The sequence below is a fragment of the Falco punctatus genome, assembly GCF_963210335.1.
Source record: "Falco punctatus genome assembly, chromosome: 11".
NCBI lineage: Eukaryota > Metazoa > Chordata > Aves > Falconiformes > Falconidae > Falco > Falco punctatus.
In genome coordinates, this window is record NC_137591.1 from 5,490,946 (window position 1) to 5,509,589 (window position 18,644).

Sequence of the window (18,644 nt, forward strand, 5' to 3'; positions counted from 1 at the left end):
TTAACTTTTATTGCAATACAAACATCATAGGAAACTAATGTGTGCCCATTGTAAAATAGGCTGCGGTACAGCAAGAAATACTGGGATGCTTGTGGGTTTATTAGTTTCCTCATGAAACTTTATTTTTGTGTTTCAGGAAGTAAAATAAGTTTCTAGAAACCATTATACTTGTGTATAATCACTATGTTCTTCATTGCGTCAATGAATTATTCGATCTCCCGTGTTCATTTTGGAAAGTTCCTGTGGGAAGTAAAAAATCACGGCAATATTACTGTTGGCACAAAGCAGGCATTTATCTGTGATGCTTTTTTAATTCAAGCTACACACACTCGCATGGAAGATTTTGGAGGTGACCAGTTCCAGTGCGTGGGCTGAGACCGGCGCCGGACCCCTTAGACAAGATGATAAGATCTGCTTGTTGGTGTTGCTGCCCATGAAGCTATTTATGTATTTACTGTTCAAAACAAGTATTTAAATATTACTAGGAAATTCAGAGGCAATCAATTTTCATGACAGTCAGGAATGAAATAACTTAAAAATAGTTATGAGCAGCCTTTGTTCATTAGCATGTGAGTGGTCTTGTGGGGTTACTGAGAGCAGGGGACATGGCAGTGATTTCAGGGAATCCATGGCCCAAATGTCAGTCTATGGCATGACATTTAGATAAAGGAAAATTTGAAAAAATAGCACCATCCTCAAGATGAAGACTTTTTTTTTTTTTTTTTTTCCTGCTCTGCTGGACAACAAACCCACAAAATGTTGCAGGGTTAAAAAAAGCCTCAGATTGGGTAAAAGCCTTAAATTCCACTGACTGCTGGCTGCTGGGCAGTGCATCAGCCATGTCCAGGCTCTTAATGGAGTGCCCTGTTAAGGGAATGCAATTTCTCTCCCAGATACCTGAAATAAAGCTGATTCTCTGGGAAGGAAAAATTTTAAATACCTTGTTGTTATGAAGGGATTTGGGTCCCCGGCTGTAAAAATAAACATATAGGACTCCAGGTCTGCTGCTTAACAGAGTTGTGCAAAATAATTTGAGGAAAATAAATAAATATCAGTGATTTCTCTAGTTATCTTTTACATGTGCATAAATACACCTTCCAGTGCAAGCTCAGTAGTTTTCAGAATGTAATCTCGTTTGTATATGTAGTAATTTAATGCTGTGAAAAATCTTCTGGTGGTAGGACAGATGTGGCAAACCCCATGTTCCAAGTATGCTGGAAGACAAGCATGTAAGCATTTAACACCAAGTAGTTGCTAAGCGTGCAGACACTTTATTTCCTTTGTTAGTGAAAAAGAAAGAAAGGCTATGGAATATGAGGATATCGGAATTTCTCTAAATTGTTCATTTTCATAGAAATAGGAGGAAATTGCTACCAAGGAGAATGGAAAAGCTGCTTCAGAAATCAAACTGCTGTTATATTTGGTGCTTTGTAAATACTTCTTGCTCTGTGTTGGTGCAAGTTCTTCACTGTCATGTAACATGACCATATTCACTAAAAGAAACCCTTATTTCTCTTTTTCTTTAGACTCATTTTCCCCCTCAGTCTCTGATAAGGACATAAATCTTACTGTAAATGTGTAAAAGGCTGTAAATATTTCCATCTCCCACAGCTAGAATATGCAGTGTGACATAATTAAAATCTAAAAATATTCACTGTATTTGTTAACCATTTCCCCACCACGACCACCACCCCCCTTCATTTGGCAGCACATTGTCAGGACATTTCTAATGAATCCAGTCTGCAGCATGGCAACAGAAGCTGATCTCTTTCTAGCTTCCCTTTATGAGTTAACAAAGAGAGAAAAGTAGGAAAAGTGTGTTGGTGGCATCAGAGAAAAATGACAGGCGGCTTCAGGGTTAGGTGCTGCATCTGCACAGCTTAAAGGTGTCAGTGTGCCTTACAACACACTTGGACTCTGCTTGTAGGAAATTGAGAATTCTGCCCAAGGCAGATAAAAAGGAAATTCAGGTTTGAACAACTTTTGTGAAAATAACTTTGGCAGAAATTCCCCTTTTTTTTTTTTTTTTCTTTTCCAAAAGGCACATAGAAATCACTTCAGCCTTGTTTTCTGATGTTTCTTTTTTATTTTTCTTCCACTTTTATTCAGCTGTGTGGCAGATTTAGGCTATATCATATTTGAGTTTTAAGGAAGTTTTGACAGTTTCATATTTATGCCTTGTCTTCCTTTAAGGAAAACTGTCATGCTGAATTGAAATTAGACATACTAGCTGGTCTGTAATTTCAGGTATTTCCTTAAACTATTTACAAATATTATTGGAGCATATCAAGCACTGTTAGTGGTGCATTTTTACTGAAATGAGTGAGCACTTTGGAAACACCTGCTTAGATTTGTCAGCTTTATACTTAACACCCCCTGTATGGCGAGATACCACTGTAGTGCAGATACACCCAAATGGGACATTTTTTCACCAGTATTGAGGTCTAATCCCAGCGAGGGCTGCAGTGTTGTGCTCCTGCTTCCAAGGTGTGCTGCAGCCACTGGAGCAAAGGAGCACGGGGCTGCACCTGCAGAAAGCTGCTCTGCTCGCCCGCTGCCCTGGCTTGAAGCTGGGAGGGTTGGTAACCGTCTCTTTTTCACCGTTATTTTTCGCTTTAGAATTTGACTGTTTATAGGCAGGAGTTTGTGTTGACAAAGCACGCGCGTGTGGTGCTAGTTATATGTTTGTTCTTGACGGGATGAGAAGCCTGCTGAAAGAGGAATAGCCGTACAGCCTTACAAGCTTTGTCAGGACAACCACTTTGCATCATGGCTGCTTGCTGGTGGTGGGGGCAGCATCTTCATTAAAAGTCCAAACAATAAGTACCTGTGACTGTTCAGGATTTGTAATACTTTGGTTCTCTTGAATTCCTTTTATAGTCTGAATTCAAATAAAAATTTTTCTTTTCAAGATTTAGTGGGATATTTCTGAAGAAGCTCCATTCTTCCTCACCTCCCCATCAGAACTGGCAGCCCAGAAGTGACTCTGGGAGTATGCGGATTGCAGTATTTGTAAATACACAGGCAAAAGATTTCTCTGGTGCAGCTGTTAGTCTTTATGGGTTTACCTTCATAATAATTAATTAACCGTAATTCTAAGTGAACAACTGTTAGGTGTTGCTTTTTTTTTTTTTTTTGCTTAGGTGACCTGAAATACAGTATTTCAAGTAAATTGTCTTTCAGTGTCTTCCCAATTTAATTTGTTTCACTTTAATTACTGCTCTTTGGCATCATTACAGTCTTGTTTCCATTTCTGTCTAAATATAATGTTTCTGCAATGCTTTTCCAGAGGTTGCAGGTAGGGAGCAATACCAGTGATGCAGAATAGAAAATGGTAATGCGTATGCAGTCTCACAAGGATGAGAGACAATGCTTAGCGTCGTTCATGGAAAAGAGCCAAAGCTTAACTTTTATGAATTACTAGAAGCATTTTGTAATCATGAAACAAAACATCGTATCATTATTGAATTTAGAACTTAAACACTGGTCAGTCACCAATCTTGTCAGTTTATTTGTTTCAAGTACATAAATAGATTATTTTCCTGAAGCATCAGGAGCTTCAGTGAACTGCAACATGTTTTGATTTGCCCTGGCCTTATTTTTTTTTTACACCTTCTATTGCTGGGATTTTCTCACTGAAAGTGGTTGCAGTGATATCCTGGGAGGTGTTGCTAGCCAAGTGCAAGGATTGTTTTTCTAACTGCATCCTAGAGGCCTTGTGCAAACCTGGCTTGCCCTCAGTATTTTTTGTTGCTTCTTTATTATACCCCTATAGCCTGACACTGAGAGCTCCCTCACAGTCCTGCTCCTGCTTTCATCCTTGCTAAGAGTAGTCTGAGATTTGCTTGAAAAAAGTTCCTGTATGCATATTCTTGCACAATACGCTTTCCACGTTGGTTTCCAGAATTAGCCTTTAATTTAATATAAGCATCCTTTTGATACTGTAGAATTGAAAATAACCTGATAAAAAGATCCTGAAAATGGTTTCTCTTCATTGAACTCACACCGAGGGTAATTTTCGGGCATGGCTTATCAACAGATGTGATTTACAGCAACTTAGGGTGGCTTTATATAGTCTTCCCTTCCGTTTGCACATTGTCTAGGAAACCAAAAGAAGCTTTTGAAGCATATAATAGTGCTGTGCTTTGTCACTTGTTATGTATTTGTATGGTTATGGCATTCTAATGCATCCATAATTGTATCATTTGGGTTCAATATAGGAAGGAGAACTGGTAACTGGAAAGGTCTGGTTAGGGCTGAGGGCTGTGTACATCGAGTGACTGTATTACTCACGCAAGGCTGTATTACTTATGCTATCGTGTGTGTTGACACTGATCTAGAAAACCGGTTTTCTTGCTTCCCTTTGCAGTTAGAGAAACAAAATATAGAACAATGAGATCACAGTTGCAGAAAAATGAAGATTTGGAGCAAATAGCAAGTAATTCAGGTGCCTGCATATATGGGGAACCTCACCTGCTTTTTAAAATGAGTTCAGAGAAGTTTGATGATGTTTAAACTCACAATTTAAAATCCGTGGCTTGTGATGCTGGTGTTTTTCCATTCAGTGTGTGTACAGAATTGTTTTCTTGTTTAGTTCTTACCCTTGCAGTAAATTATGATACAGTTGTAGAATCTTGTGGAGGGGGAGCATAAAAATGGCACATTTTTACAAAAAGCTTTGATCTAAGCAAAGAGGTTAAGGAAGTTTCAATCTAATGTTTAGTTTTCAAGGAGAACATCATAGTGACCAGTAAACACAAAGAAAGACAGGAGGGATCGATATCCAGATGCCACTGTGAAAAACAACACACTGTGATAATGTGTTGGTAAGCCAAGAACATTCCAGGTGATGGTAATGAAGTGTGCTTTGACAGCTTTCCATCCTTCCATGCTTCACATGCAGGATATAGGCAAGTACTTTCTCATTAACTTATTTTTCTGAAAAATTAAAATCCTGCTTTTATTTCTTCCCTCTCTGTAGAATGAAAAGGGCAGACACGTAGGCTGCTGAATGTTGAATCTAACCTGGTATTTTTAACAAGTATTTTTGAGAACCTGCTTTACAAGAAGCTAGTAGTGCTAATGTACGTTTTGAGCTTTCCATTGCTGAAGGTATTTAGGGTGCATTTGAACACAAAATTAGGAGAGATGTTGTACACATCTATAAATTGTCTATGGAGATGGAACTGTCTTTTTTATCCTACATCTCAAAGTATTGTACAAACTTTAGAACTACATAAAGACAAGATGCACAGAATACTGCCTAGTAATCAGAGTGCACTCTGCCTATTGTGAACAGTGCTTTTTAAAATTTTATTTTAGAGCTACTTTTTAAAAATGAAAATGAACCTGCATACATCAGTGATGGGCTATGAATGCAAAAATAATAAAGCAATCAGCCACCACTGAAATGCTGCCACCTCTCAAGAAATGACAGCAATTTGCCATATGCCGCAGCGTGTTACAGTATCATCCTTCATTTTAATATTTGATTTCAAAGATTCATGTTTCTGATATTTATGACAGATGTAAATCTTAGAAATCCAGAGATGTAAAAATTACGGACTCCGTGCCCAGAGTTAGGCTTTTGTGTTTCTTTGCTACTAAATAACATCAGAGTTAAAGGAAAAGAGATTTTTCTGTTTGAACGTGAGTCTTCCCAGATGTGATGTCTTTAGGTAGTTTCTCTGATGATATGTTACAGAGTTCTGTTTTTATCTTACATATCAGTGGATGGTAGATACACTACATTGATTTTACAAAAGAAAATGCTGTTTCTCTGTATTAAATGATACCAACAAAGGTACCTGCTTGTAAAGCATTTTACAATTTGCCTCTGCTCTGCAGAAGCATCACTCAGGTTTTTGTGTGTTGCTGGTTTGAAGCATTTCAGGACTAGAGAAGTTGTGTCTGTTTCTGTGGAAGGACTCAGCTACCAATGGGTCTGAAAGAAGCAAGGTTTTCATTGACTTTCCAATCTTCAACATGAATTAAAAGCTGAATTTTATCTTGCTGTCACTCCACTGTTGTGAAAAATTCAGAGCTGGATATGAGCCCCTTAGGTGACAGTCTCAGCACGATGCTGCCGCTCCGAGCGGTGTCGTGTTGGGTTCTGCCAATGAACATTTTCGCAAGAGCAAAATGCACTGGTCTGTTGAATACTTCATCCCATTAGTACTTCTTTATCAATAACGTATCAGAGTATTAGTTGTAGTTGATATAATTTTATTGCAAAACGAGTTTTAGGTGAGCTGTCAGACAGTGATAATGGAAATGCTGAGCCTAGTTGAGTGATGTTTTAGCAGCGCTACCTGCAAAGTTGTAAATGCTTTACTTGGAGCTGAAATCGTAGCTGAATAAAGAGGACAAGCATCGACTTCTCAAAAATTATAGTAAACCATTCAAAATTAAGAAAGATCTGCCCTTTTATTTACTGGGGGACATTCATACGGATTTCATTGTGCCTTTGTTGGCAAGAGCTGAATGTTTAATCTGTATTTTCAGATTATTTCTCCATACTATGTTTTGACTTGTCTGTTTGGGGGGGTGTGTGTGTGTGTGTCTTTTTTTCCTCCTTTTTTTTTTTTTAATAAAGGATAGGCTTTTCTGTAGCGAGTGAGAAATTTGTATTGTAGATTAGACATTAAGATGTTTCAGCTGGGCTGAGTTGGTTACTGCTGAAGCTCAAAGTGCAGGATGGATTAAGATCAGACAAAGCTGTGTAAAGTTGGCTGTCAGCTACACTCAGACTTTTGACAGGGGATGTAAATTATACTCTGCTGCGACTCTCTTAGTTGATCTATGGAGTGAAATTGAACCTGACTACCTGGGTGGCTGTTCATCTTTCTTCCTGATTGAGAAAAAGGTGCTAGTGGCACCAAACAACAAGTACCAATGTAGAGGGGAAAAGGCTCAGACTGGGGGAGATGGGCGATACTGATGACAGCCTTTGGGAGATGGGGAGCGATCGCAGTTTCAGCCCTCCCTTACCTCTGCTGCTTTGCAAGGGGAATGGTGAAATTTTAAAAAAGTGTAAGAAGAAAAATAATAGAATGGCAATTAAAATTAAAATACCTTTGATTAAGGAAAACAAAACAACACCAAAAAACCAAAGTTGAGTTGTAACTTTCTGGTAAGTGTGACTGCAAGTAATAAGTAAAAATACACATGTAGTACTTGGGGGGGGGGGGGAATGAATATTAAGTAATTATTGAATATTATTTATCATTTAAATTCGACTTCACCTTTATTTTCCAGTGCTTCTGCTTTCATATATGTTGTGAGAATAAGAATATGATTCGATAGAAGATTTTCAGGTTTTACTTTGGCTTTCCAGTGTGCTGTAAAAATTACCCTTGAAACATTTGTTCCCAAAGCAGATCCTGAGAATCAGTTGTTTTGGTTGTCGGTTGTCCAGGTTATGAACCAACAAAAATTGTCAGCAAAATAGGGTTATGAGTAATTCTGTGTTTGCTGAGTCTTGCTTTCGTTATGTGGATTATTTAGCATCTAATGATGATATGAAACTAGTGTTGCAACTTTTCTCTCTGTGGAGACCTTCATTTGAGTTGTCCCCTTTTCAGCTTCTGAGCTTCGTAGGAGCTCGACCTCTTCCATATTTTGTTACATTTGATTGCAATTAGTTGACGGTTTGAAGCATTTTAACAAGAGACAAAAAAAGTTTGGTCATCATATGTCTAGGAAACAAGCTTAAAGAGTTTAAGAATGGGTGAAGGATGACTTAAGACGGGGGGGGAAAAAAACCCTGTAAAATCCTTTGCCTTGTAAACTGCCAACTTCATAGAGGAAATACGGTACTGATGGTACTCAATGATGAACAGCTATAGCCATATATTTCTCCTCCACAGGAGCATAATGAAGGTCTTAGGTTGGAAGACAAACCACAGTGACATTATTGAAAGCTTCTCTAGGGATCTTTCCTATACATAGGGCAAAATATATAACTATATATTTACTTTTAAATATGGCTGTGTATTTACATTTACATCGGCGCTGTGCCTGGGAAAACCATGCTGAATAATTGGTATTAAGAAAGTGAAAAATATCATACTTCTTTCAGCTCAGCTGAATCCTATGCCATTCAGTGAGATAATAGCTTCAATATGTTTTTCACCTGAAAGAAACACAGTGAACTGATGCCAAGGAATAGAAAGGAGATCTCTAGAATTGATGACTCCAAAGAATGGTTGCAGGAGAAAGGCTAAAGATGAAAGCTGTAAACGTTTTGACTCAGTCATGGATGATATTAAGTTTGCAGTCTTCAAATAAAAACATTGTGGCTTTATAGATTTTTCTAGAAATTTATACATTAGACTTCCTGGCAGTGAGGCGGGGAAATTACAAATGCTTCCATTTATCCTTTATAAACATTAGTTTAAAAAACTGCATCTAAATGGTAGCAGAAAATGAATGTGATATAAACTTGTAAGTTATGGGGCTTCAAAGTCCTTGGGAAATCAGAGAGATAAGATCTGGACCATGCCAGGCAGATGTTTGTCTAAGCTGCTGTTATCAAAACCTTAATGAAGAAGCATATTATAAGTGGGTAGGTGTTCCTGCGGTCCAAGTTCAGGACAGAAAGTTTTTCTTAATCTCTGCCCTGTAAATTTAGCTGATTTCTTCTTATCTTTACCCACCATACAGAGAAAAATTAATTGCCTGCCCCTTAATGCTGACAATATCATAGTATGTCTGGAGAATAAATACATTAAAAAATTGCAAAAGTTCCATAATGCCATTATGCTACAGGGAAATATAGTCAAAAAAGTAGTAGACAGGCAAAGACACAAGAGAAGTTAGATAAAATTAGGGTGGTTGGCACAGATAAATCTTAGTTGGCAAAGATAAATAAGATGCTTCATGGTAATAGATCAAACAAGAAGTAAAACCTGAAGAGCAGTAAATTATTTTAAAAAAAGAAATATCAGCCCCATGGAAGCCCCACTGCTGCAAGATGCAAGTGCTGAAAACTTTATTTTTAAATAATGGATACTTATTCTGAATACCTGCATAGCCTGATTTTATTTTAATTTTTTTCCAAGGGACAAAATCCTGTCCAGTCACATCCAGAGGAGACTTTCCAAGGATGGATTTTGCAGATCTATTGACTGAATTGAAAGACAAAAGACATGTATTAGCCAGTGAGGCACAGAGTCAGAGATAGGGCAGCTGCAAATGTTTACCTACTGTGCCTCATTTAAATGTTAAATATTACTCTCTGAATCAGTAGGCATGCAGGAAAAGGTCACCTCTGCCTTTTCACATTGTGGGTAGGCTGACTGTGCAGGAACAAGGATGAGCACAGGCATCAAAGATTGTGGTCAAAGGATAAAATTACATGATGAGAAACAGAAGTCTGTGGTGAAGTGGGATCCTTTGACCACGGATGAGAAGCTCAGGCCAGTGCTCTGCAGCACTGGTGCGTAGGTCAGAGAGTCATGGGATGGTCAGGGTTGGAAGGGACCTCTGGAGATCATCTAGCCCAACCCCCTGCTAAAGCAGGGTCTCCTGGAGGAGGCTGCACAGCATTGTGTCCAGGCAGGTCTTGGATGTCTCCAGAGAAGGAGACCTCACAGCCCCTCTGGGCAGCCCGCTCCAGTGCTCGGTCACCCTCAAAGTAAAGAAGTTCTTCCTCATATTCAGGTGGAACTTCTTGTGTGTGTTTGTGCCCGTTGCCCCTTGCCCTGTCGCTGGGCGCCACTGAACAGAGCCTGGCCCCGTCCTTTTGGCACTCACCCTGAAGGTGTTTGTGGACATTGATAAGATCCCCTCTCAGTCTTCTCCAGGCTGAACAGGTCTTTTCCACCCTGTGCTGTGGTCCTCCCCTTGAGCCTTTGTGCAAGGAGAGGAGGCAGCCTGCAGCAGCACAGGGTTCATATTTTTGGAAGTGCTGCTTCCATGTTATAAGCTGTTTTAAATCAGAAGGCGCTGGTGCTTGGATAGGAGCTTCTGCAGTTACAGAAGTCACTAGACTTCCATCTGTTTGAAAAAACAAGGTAGTGTATCTCAGTGCTTCCGCACCTTAAAGCAAGCACGTGTGACTTTTTAAAAATGTCTCATTACTGTTCTCTTCTCCTCCGCCATCATTTTCATTAGCCAGCATTGTTGGAGTAAAGCTCTCAAATGCTGAGGTCTGATTTCAGCACACCGAGCCACTGCTCGCTTTGCACGTAACTGCAGGAGGCTGCGGGGGAGCATTGAAGAGAGCCTCGGAAATCAGATGGAGTCAAACACCAAGACCAGAGGCATGTTATGACTTTCAGTAGTTATCCTCATTATTCAAGAGGTCCACAAAGAATCATTATTAATAAGCTGGCCTGAAAAATCCTATTTGTCAACAGAGACGTGCCAATCAGGTAAACTGGCACTTGAAGTGCCTGCTGGTGTGTGCAGGATTTCCTCGTGTGCTCGTGTGGCTGCTGGACGAGTACACACTTCAGTGTGCACAAGAAAGCATTTGAGCCTAAGAAATAGTAAGTCTGTTGTCCATATTTAGCTGTATTATTCAGAAGACGAGCTTGAAGAGGATAATAATGACATGCCTAGCCTTGCTGCGAGCGGATGCCCTTGTATAAACGAGTGCTTATTTCTACTGCTTTTTGAAGTCCGAGGAATTTTGAAATGACAGCGCTAACACAAACAGTATGAAAGTCTTCTTTGTTCTTCTGCTGTGGTGGTGCCTTTATTTAAGAACCCGTGCTTGTCATTTTAATTACAGGTAAGCTGAGGAGGTGGTGATTAGGAAAAGATTATGTAAAGGTTTAGGCTGTGTCTTCAGACTCTGTTTCAAGGTGAAAAAAAAAAACCCACAAACTAATTCCTCCAAGCTATTTTAGCAAAAGCCCCAGATTGAGTAATTCTCATGTGACAGACCAGCCAGCAAAGGTTAGTGCCACCCTGGTATTTCTCTGGGCTATAATTAAAAAAAACCCTGGGCTACTACTGTCTTGTAGACTGAGCTAGAACAACACACATAGTGCTGAGTTTGAGGCTGTCATGGTTCTGAGAGCTCTCTAAGCTTGGCCAGCATAGCTTGAGTGACAGACACTGGGCTGTGCGGAGGCATCGGGATCTACTGCTCTTTCTAAATAAAGCGCGTTTGTCTTTGTATGTCAAGAACTTAAAACTTTCTGTTTCATGATGACTGGATTGGGAGGAACTTTTCAGCCCCTCTCACAGATAATTACGCAGCTGTATGTAGGAGTTTATTGTAGCCTGCCTCTTCAGTGCCACGTTGCAGTTTGCAGTTACCTTCTGCATATGCTAGCCTGGGCTGTGAGCAACCAGCACGGCTGGGTGTCAGGCAGGACTTTCCAGCTGCACTGTAATTGCTGTTTTTTTTTCTCTGTTTTCTTGAGCTTCTTTCTTTGCTCTCTTGATACCCACTGTATGTCACTACAGTAGATGTTCTTCTATTCAAGCCTATGGCCGACTTCTGAAATTTGTATCAACATACTGTCTTCTAGACCTCTCTTCCCTTTTTTCCCCTATAAATCTAATAAGCCTCAGGGGAAGATAACTGAGTGAATAATTTGTATTGCCTTGTTTCCACATGCCCACTACTCCTGGGAAGGACAGCTTTAGAAGCTCCTTGTTTCAACTTTTACCACCACCTTTGCAATTGCTAGCATAAATGTTAGATATCCATACACAGACTTTATATAGGGCCATTCCTGGTGTTTGTCTCCTTCACCTGTGTACTTAGACACCAGCTTGTTGTGATTTAACTGGGCAGGCAGCTGAACACTACCCAGCTGCTCGCTCCCTACCTCCCCAGTGGGATGGGAAGAGAATTAGAAAACAGGTAAAACTCATGGGTTGAGATAAAGGCAGTTTAATAGGACAAAAAATGAGGGGGGAAATAATGATAGTGATAAGAGAATATATGAAACAAGTGATGCACAATACAATTACTCACCACCTGCTGACCAATGCCCAGCCAGTCCCCAAGCAGTGACCTGCACTCCCCTGGCCACCACCACCCCAGTCTGTGTAGTGGGCATGATGTCGTATGGTATGGAGCATCACTTGGGCCAGTGGGGGTCAGCTGTCCTGGCTGTGTCCCCTCCCAGCTTCTTGTGCCTCTCCAGCCTCCCCGCTGGTGGGGTGAGAATCTGAAAAGTCCTTGACCTAGTGTAAGCACTGCTCAGCAACAATGAAGAACATCAGTGTGTTACCAACGTTATTCTCATCCTAAACCCAAACCACAGCACTGCACCAGCTACTGGAAAGAAAGTTATTCCAGCCAAAACCAAGACACAGTTTTTTCCTTTTCCACCTTGGTGTTGACAAAAGGGAAAAAACCAAAGTAAATTCTCTTAATCTCCTCTCCTGTGTTATGCTCTGGGGTCAATATTCAATATTTGACCATCAGGAAGCAAAAGCCTTTCTAAATATTTTTTCAAGTATTAGGTACACCTCAGTTCTCTGCAAATGCTTCGGTTTTTATCTGGAGAGAATGAGAGCTAACCTGATCAGGCTATACAGAGCTCTTAGTGCTGCATGTCTCGCTTCAGCAGAAGGCGAGGGAATTGGCCCATGAGAAGTTAACAAAAGAACTGCTTTCCTTCCGTACCTGCCTCTAATTTACATGCCAATTGAGGAAAAGCAAGTCTAAATTAAATATTCTGTTTCTAATTTTGGATGTGGGTTTTTTTTTTTCCTGGAACACACAGACAGGAAATAGCAGGCAGCCTTGTCATACAGTGGAAAAACCAGCTGGCTTTGTAGCATATTACTTGCAATTTCCAAGGACACAGTCTGGTTGTCTTTTAAATGAGCAAATAGAAGGTGACCATATTTATGGGGGTTGTTGTAGTAATGTTTTTGTTAATGGGGGTTTGGATTGATTGGGTGGGATGTGTGGCTTATATGTTCCAATCCCAAAGTCCCTGTTTGTCCTATGAAAAAAAATCTTAAAAAGCTGATGTGAAATACTTGTATCTGAGATCCAGGAGAGGATGTTCACATCAGCAGTTGTTTTACTCAAGCAGATTTCTAATGGAAACCGGGTAATTTTTGGGTACTCGTGGATGAGAAGGTGACTAGTTCTTAGGAGTAGGAACCTGGAGAGCTGCAACCATTTGCAGCACTCAGAACCCTGCACTAATGCGAGCTGCAGCGGGTGCTCTCCTCCTCCCCTGCCCTGAAGGCAGGCCATGCTGTGCAGAGAAAGCTGCTGGCTGCTGGCAGATAGGCAACAGGGGAGGCAATTTGAAGAAGGCTTAAATTAAACTCAATCAGGCACGGCAGCACTGAGCTGAAAGGGCAGATTCTGTCTCATATACATGCACTTAACTTCTATTTCCATCTATAGGGTTTGAAAAAACAATGTTGGCGTCAGAAATGTGAGCAGAAAGCCACCTTTTTATCCCTCCTGCGTTTAATTTTTGACAGTCTTTTTTCCTCTTTTTTTATACCCACTGTTTCTTTTCTCTTTGAAGACTTTTCCACTGAATTTAGAATCTCAAGACTTAAACCATATGTAGACATCATTATGTCTCTTCATAATTACTTAATCTTACTACTTGTTACCGGTACAATATTAGCAATGACACATTTTCCTGGGCAGGGTTGTTAAGTGTGTATTTTCATGAAGATAGGGGAAAAGGATTAATATTTTGAATAGAATAACTTGATTTCTTTCAATAAAAGTAGGCAGGTCCTGTGTTTAATATGTTAGCCCCCCTTCTATGAATTTGTTTTAGAGTCATTCTGTCTTGAGATGGTAAGAGACTGGAAGGGAATTAAGGACACCAAAGAAAGTCCCTTGACATTTTTATGTGCTGAAGTAAAGGGCAGGCAATCTTGCTTTATACAATGCTGTCTTCCTGTGTGGAACAATTAGTGTTAATGTGGTAATGATAATTGTTTCTGTAAATTATTCTTAATTAACTATTTATGTAATAAGACACTTAAGGATCTGTATTTAACAGTTTTGAGGGCTTTTTCCCCCTGCTAATTAGTTTCCCTATATATTTCTTTCCTGTGCTAGTGACTGTCTTCTGTTCAGTGTTAACTGCGTGACATTCAGGCTTAAAATTTGGTATAGATGTTCCTTAATTAACACAAAATGGTGCATAAATGATCCAGTAACAGGTGGGTTCCTTCCTTTAGCTGTGCTGTAATTGCCGATGGCTGGTTTTTCAGTGCCGTAATCAAGCTCTAATACAGCTCCTAGCCTGTGGGACCACCAATTCTACCCAGCATTGTCACCCCGCAGTTTTCAGCAGGTGACAATATACCCCTCTGCCTTTCGGATGTTAAACTTTATTCTGTGCCATATGTGGAAGTGCCACTTTGGGAATCTTCTGTATCCAACTGTGACACTGCAGAGTCAAAAGTAGAAAGGGGAAGAACATTTAATACGAAAGTTTCCAGGCAGTCAATTTATGCTGGTATTCATAAGCAGGAAAGAGAGTAATAATTGTATGATCTCCTGCTTCATTTGATGTTGCTTATTATATTTTGATGGGGTATTGGAACAAGGTAAGGGAGAGGGAAGAGCTTGCAATGTCATGTGCTCTTTAATTAGCTCCCGTTGTTCTGGTTTGGACTTTTTTCATCTTGAAAATGTCGCCTGCCGCCCTGCTTTTTCCTCGTTGTTTTTTTTTTTTCTTGCCTATCTGTGAAGCATATACCAATATTTTATGTACGTAATTGGTCTAGGTTTTTGTATACTGCCTAATATAAAGTGCACATTCTCCTTTTTACTGTGGTTTATGTTTATTGCACTCACTACATTGTTTTATGTGCACAGTGTGCTTATTGAATGTGTGGTGTAGTCAGAGAGATGTTATATTCCATTCTTAGTGTCATTAGTGCTGTTTTCCTCACTGATTTTCATCAAGCTATAGTTTAATTTAATTCACTTCGTTATTTTGCAAAGCAGTTCATATCCATTGGATTTCCCTTCTGTTGCTTTTAAAACCACCAGTGTCTCAAAACAGTGAGAACCTAAGTATTTTTAGCTTTGTTTTTCTTTTTTTGACATGTTCTGAGCATCCTAGGATTTCTGTAATACAGCCAATCAGTTAAAGCCAAATACTGGTAGCCTTACTAGTTAATTAGCGTCTCAGTTCATCAGCAATCACACTCAAATTAATACTGGAGTAAGCATATCAGAATCTCATCTTCCATTTTCATTTAGGGAAGGTGATTTTGCAATATGTTAATTCCTATCGTGTGCAGTGTATTTAATTATCAGTGCTCTTATTTTTTGACCTATTTAAACTCAGATTTTAAAATCTTACAGGACTTGACTTGTTTCAGCTTGTATAGAGGATATGGAAAATTCAGTCAATTGCTAGGATTTGTTCTGTTAAGCGACACTGACATATTTCTCTACTCATTCACTTGGAAGGTAGGCATTTCTTTGACTACTTTGGTTTCTATTTAAGTGTATGCAGCTTAGGGTTCTTGTTCTAAATAAAAGTAACTACACGACTACAGTAGGAAAAATAACTTTAGATAATCAAGCCTGGATTAGTAAGGCCTACAATAATTAAGATACTTCGCAGAAGAAAGAAGCTATTCACATTTAATCCATTGCATCCGTAGATTTTTGCTACATAGGCTTTTCTTTCAAAGACTGAAAGAAATGGTGGAAAGAATTATTTACGCTGATGGTGAGCTCTGGTATGTATGATAACAAATAACTGGTATTTCAGAGGGTCGATATTTTGACAAGAGTACAGATAATTACTATTTATTGTTGTCTTCTCAGCTGCAGCATATCAAGAAAAAGTAGCTAATATAAATTACTTCCTTTGGAGATGATTACTGAGGGAACACTTCATGGAGAGTAGTCTGCACTGATGCAGAAGACTCCATCCCAATGCTGCTGGTGAGCAGAAAGCCAGAAGCTCTGTAGTGGTCCTTCGTCTGCAGACCCAGAGAAGGAAAGGCCTTTGAGTCACAAGTTGAATTTTACACCACTGCGGTGGTGCTTAGTGCCGACTGTGGTGGAAACGCATCAGTACTGCTCTGCCAGTTAAACACCCCTAATCTAAGCAAGCTGTTAATTCCCAATACTGATGTATGGGTTTGGAGCATATTAAAAGTGGGAATCAGAACCATGTCTCTCAAGAACACTGCTCATGTCTGGTTTTTGGGTTTTGGGAGTATTCTTCAGGGGTTTTAGCATATATACTGTACCGTCATGTCTTCCTTTGGTTTTCTTGCAGTAGAGCATAAGTAGAGGAGATCCGAGTTTAGCTTGTTTATGTAAGCATGTTAGGTAGAATAAATCGTCTGCCTGCCTGCTGGGATACAGACTTTTACCAATATTTATTGAACAAGGTATAGGTAAATATTTCTTTCTTTTAATCAGGATTGATTAAATTACAGTCAGAAAGTTGCCCCTGCTCCCTTTAGGCACATCACAACCTTGTTATCACCTCAAATTCATCCAGCCTTTCAGGAGAGGGTTTTATTAGCGCTTCCTAATCCCAAAATAATTACTCTAGACAAAGAGCTATTTGTAGAGAGCATCTTGTCTAAGGAAAAGGGGTTCACAAGAAATCACAGGCCCTAATAAATTCTCTGGTGCTCTGTGTCATGAGTTTCCCTGGTTGTCCTTGATCTTAAATCACAGCTGGGCCATGCTGCTAAACAGCTGCTTGGGGAATGGTACCTCCGTCAACAGAGATGCCTGCTGCTTGGCGTGGTAGGGTTGAAATTTTATCCTCAGTATATAAGCTTTGTGTTTGAAAAAGAGCAAGAACTATTTGAACAGACTGGTAAAAGAGAGAGGAGACTTCTCTTTAAAGTTTACATTTGCCTGTAAGCAAACTGGGAAGCATGGTTGCACAGCATCCAGAAGTAGTTTTGTGCCCTGTGTGTAACAAGATGTGTAAATGTTTAGCGTGTCGTATACGTAGGGACTGAACGTTGCAGTGCAAACTTTAAAATGTATGTTCCTCCGTTACTCACTCCGTTACTGGAGCCCAGACTCTGCCAGCTCCTGCACCCCTTCTGTATCACAAGGGGAGAGCCAAATCTCTGAGGTGAAGGCTCAGAAGAGCCCACAGATGGACCAAGGCAGGAGTCTGACATCTGCCCTGCTCTGCATCTGAGGTGCCCGGTGCCAGGCTGCACAGCTACATTTGCCTCTCGTTAAGGCAAGAGACCTGAACCCTCCTGGGATTTGCGCTATTTCTTTGGTTATAAAGCAAGGGTTCCTCCTTTCTTTTAAATACCGTCACTGCAGGAAAAGGGGGATGATTTTGATGATTGGTGCTGCTGCCCTTTTATAAAATAGCTTCATGATTACAGGAGTAGGAGGTAAGAAACCCAGCAGGATCATTAATTCTTTAGTGTTTCCACTTTTTTGCATTACAGCTACCTCTAAGAAAGGTTCCTAATTTGGGACCTTACTGTATTTCATAAATCAGCAAATTTTGTGGGGTATTTTATGGCAATGACAGTACAAAAAACAAACCCCAAACAAACCTAGACTCTTTTATATACTTTGAGGTTGTTTATTTACTTGTTAATACAATGCTCACCAACACCCAGACTATCTGCTCAGTCCTATTCCTGTTTTAAGGGAAAATGCCTTTACTACTGCAAACAGAGATATTAATCATAACTGGCTTGTTCTACAAAACACACTCCCAGCAATGGGGAAGGTCTGATTATTATTTTTTTTAAAAAAATTTAATTTTTCCCCCCTCAAATAAGGAAACTTAAATTACTTAAGGGACTACTTAGCTTCCACTGGTGCAATTAGATTAATGTAGGAGGAATTTTGATTTATTTCCAGAGATGAATATATGTTTCTAGGTCAGTAACTCTATTTAGAACAAAGGATCTTAAAGTTTTTCCAAAATAAATCCAAATGTAGTATTAGGTGTGCTGCTCTCCATTCAAATTTCAGTTTAGTCTTCATCTGATTATTTTTTCCCCTTTTCTTGAGAAGTGGCATGAGTCCAGAAGTGTTAAAGTTCAGAAGCAGTAAATGAATTGGGAAAGAGAGGAAGTGGTAATGAAATGATGATCTTCTTTTGCATTGCCAGAGGACTAATGTCAGTCACCCTGAAGCAGTAGGAACGGGACAGACAGAGAGGCAGGGACATTTACTAGCAGTAAAATATTCTCCAGAGTGGTAGAAATTAAAGTTAACAGTGGAGCACTGAAAGGTATGATGATGTTGAATAACTGGGCAACAAAACAGCTCATACAATTAAATGCTGCTAATGTAAAACAATGAATGTAAAGGAAAAATAATATGCGCAAAGGTGGGTTCTCATTTCTCAGTGGCCACTTTGGAAATCCCTATGAAAGTTCAGTTCTACAAAACCAAGCGTTGGCTGTTCCTTTGAGCAGCTGCAGCATGGGGCAGGTGAGAGCTGATGGAGGCTGGGCTCAGAGGGAGCAGAACAACGCTCTTCTTCATCCACCGCCTTGCTAAACTGCAGGATTCCTTACAATAATATGGTTTGGGCAGTAGATTTGTCAGTTGCTTGAAGTTCCAAAAGTAGTTGGGCAAGGTCAATAAATTAAAAAAACGTATCAGAGGCCACTGATTTGCAAATCTTGTCCCTTCTAGTGCCCGGGTCCTTGGAGCTTTGTGAGGATGTTTCAGGGTGGTATCACTGTCTGCTTTTCCACCCCAGCAAACT

General features: G+C 39.9%; 1 protein-coding gene across 8 annotated transcripts in view; it reads left to right on the forward strand.

The window, feature by feature from the left end:
• The window catches only part of DAB1 (DAB adaptor protein 1), a 566,655-nt gene that overhangs the window by 457,574 nt on the left and 90,437 nt on the right, over positions 1-18,644 (forward strand). The window lies entirely within an intron of this gene.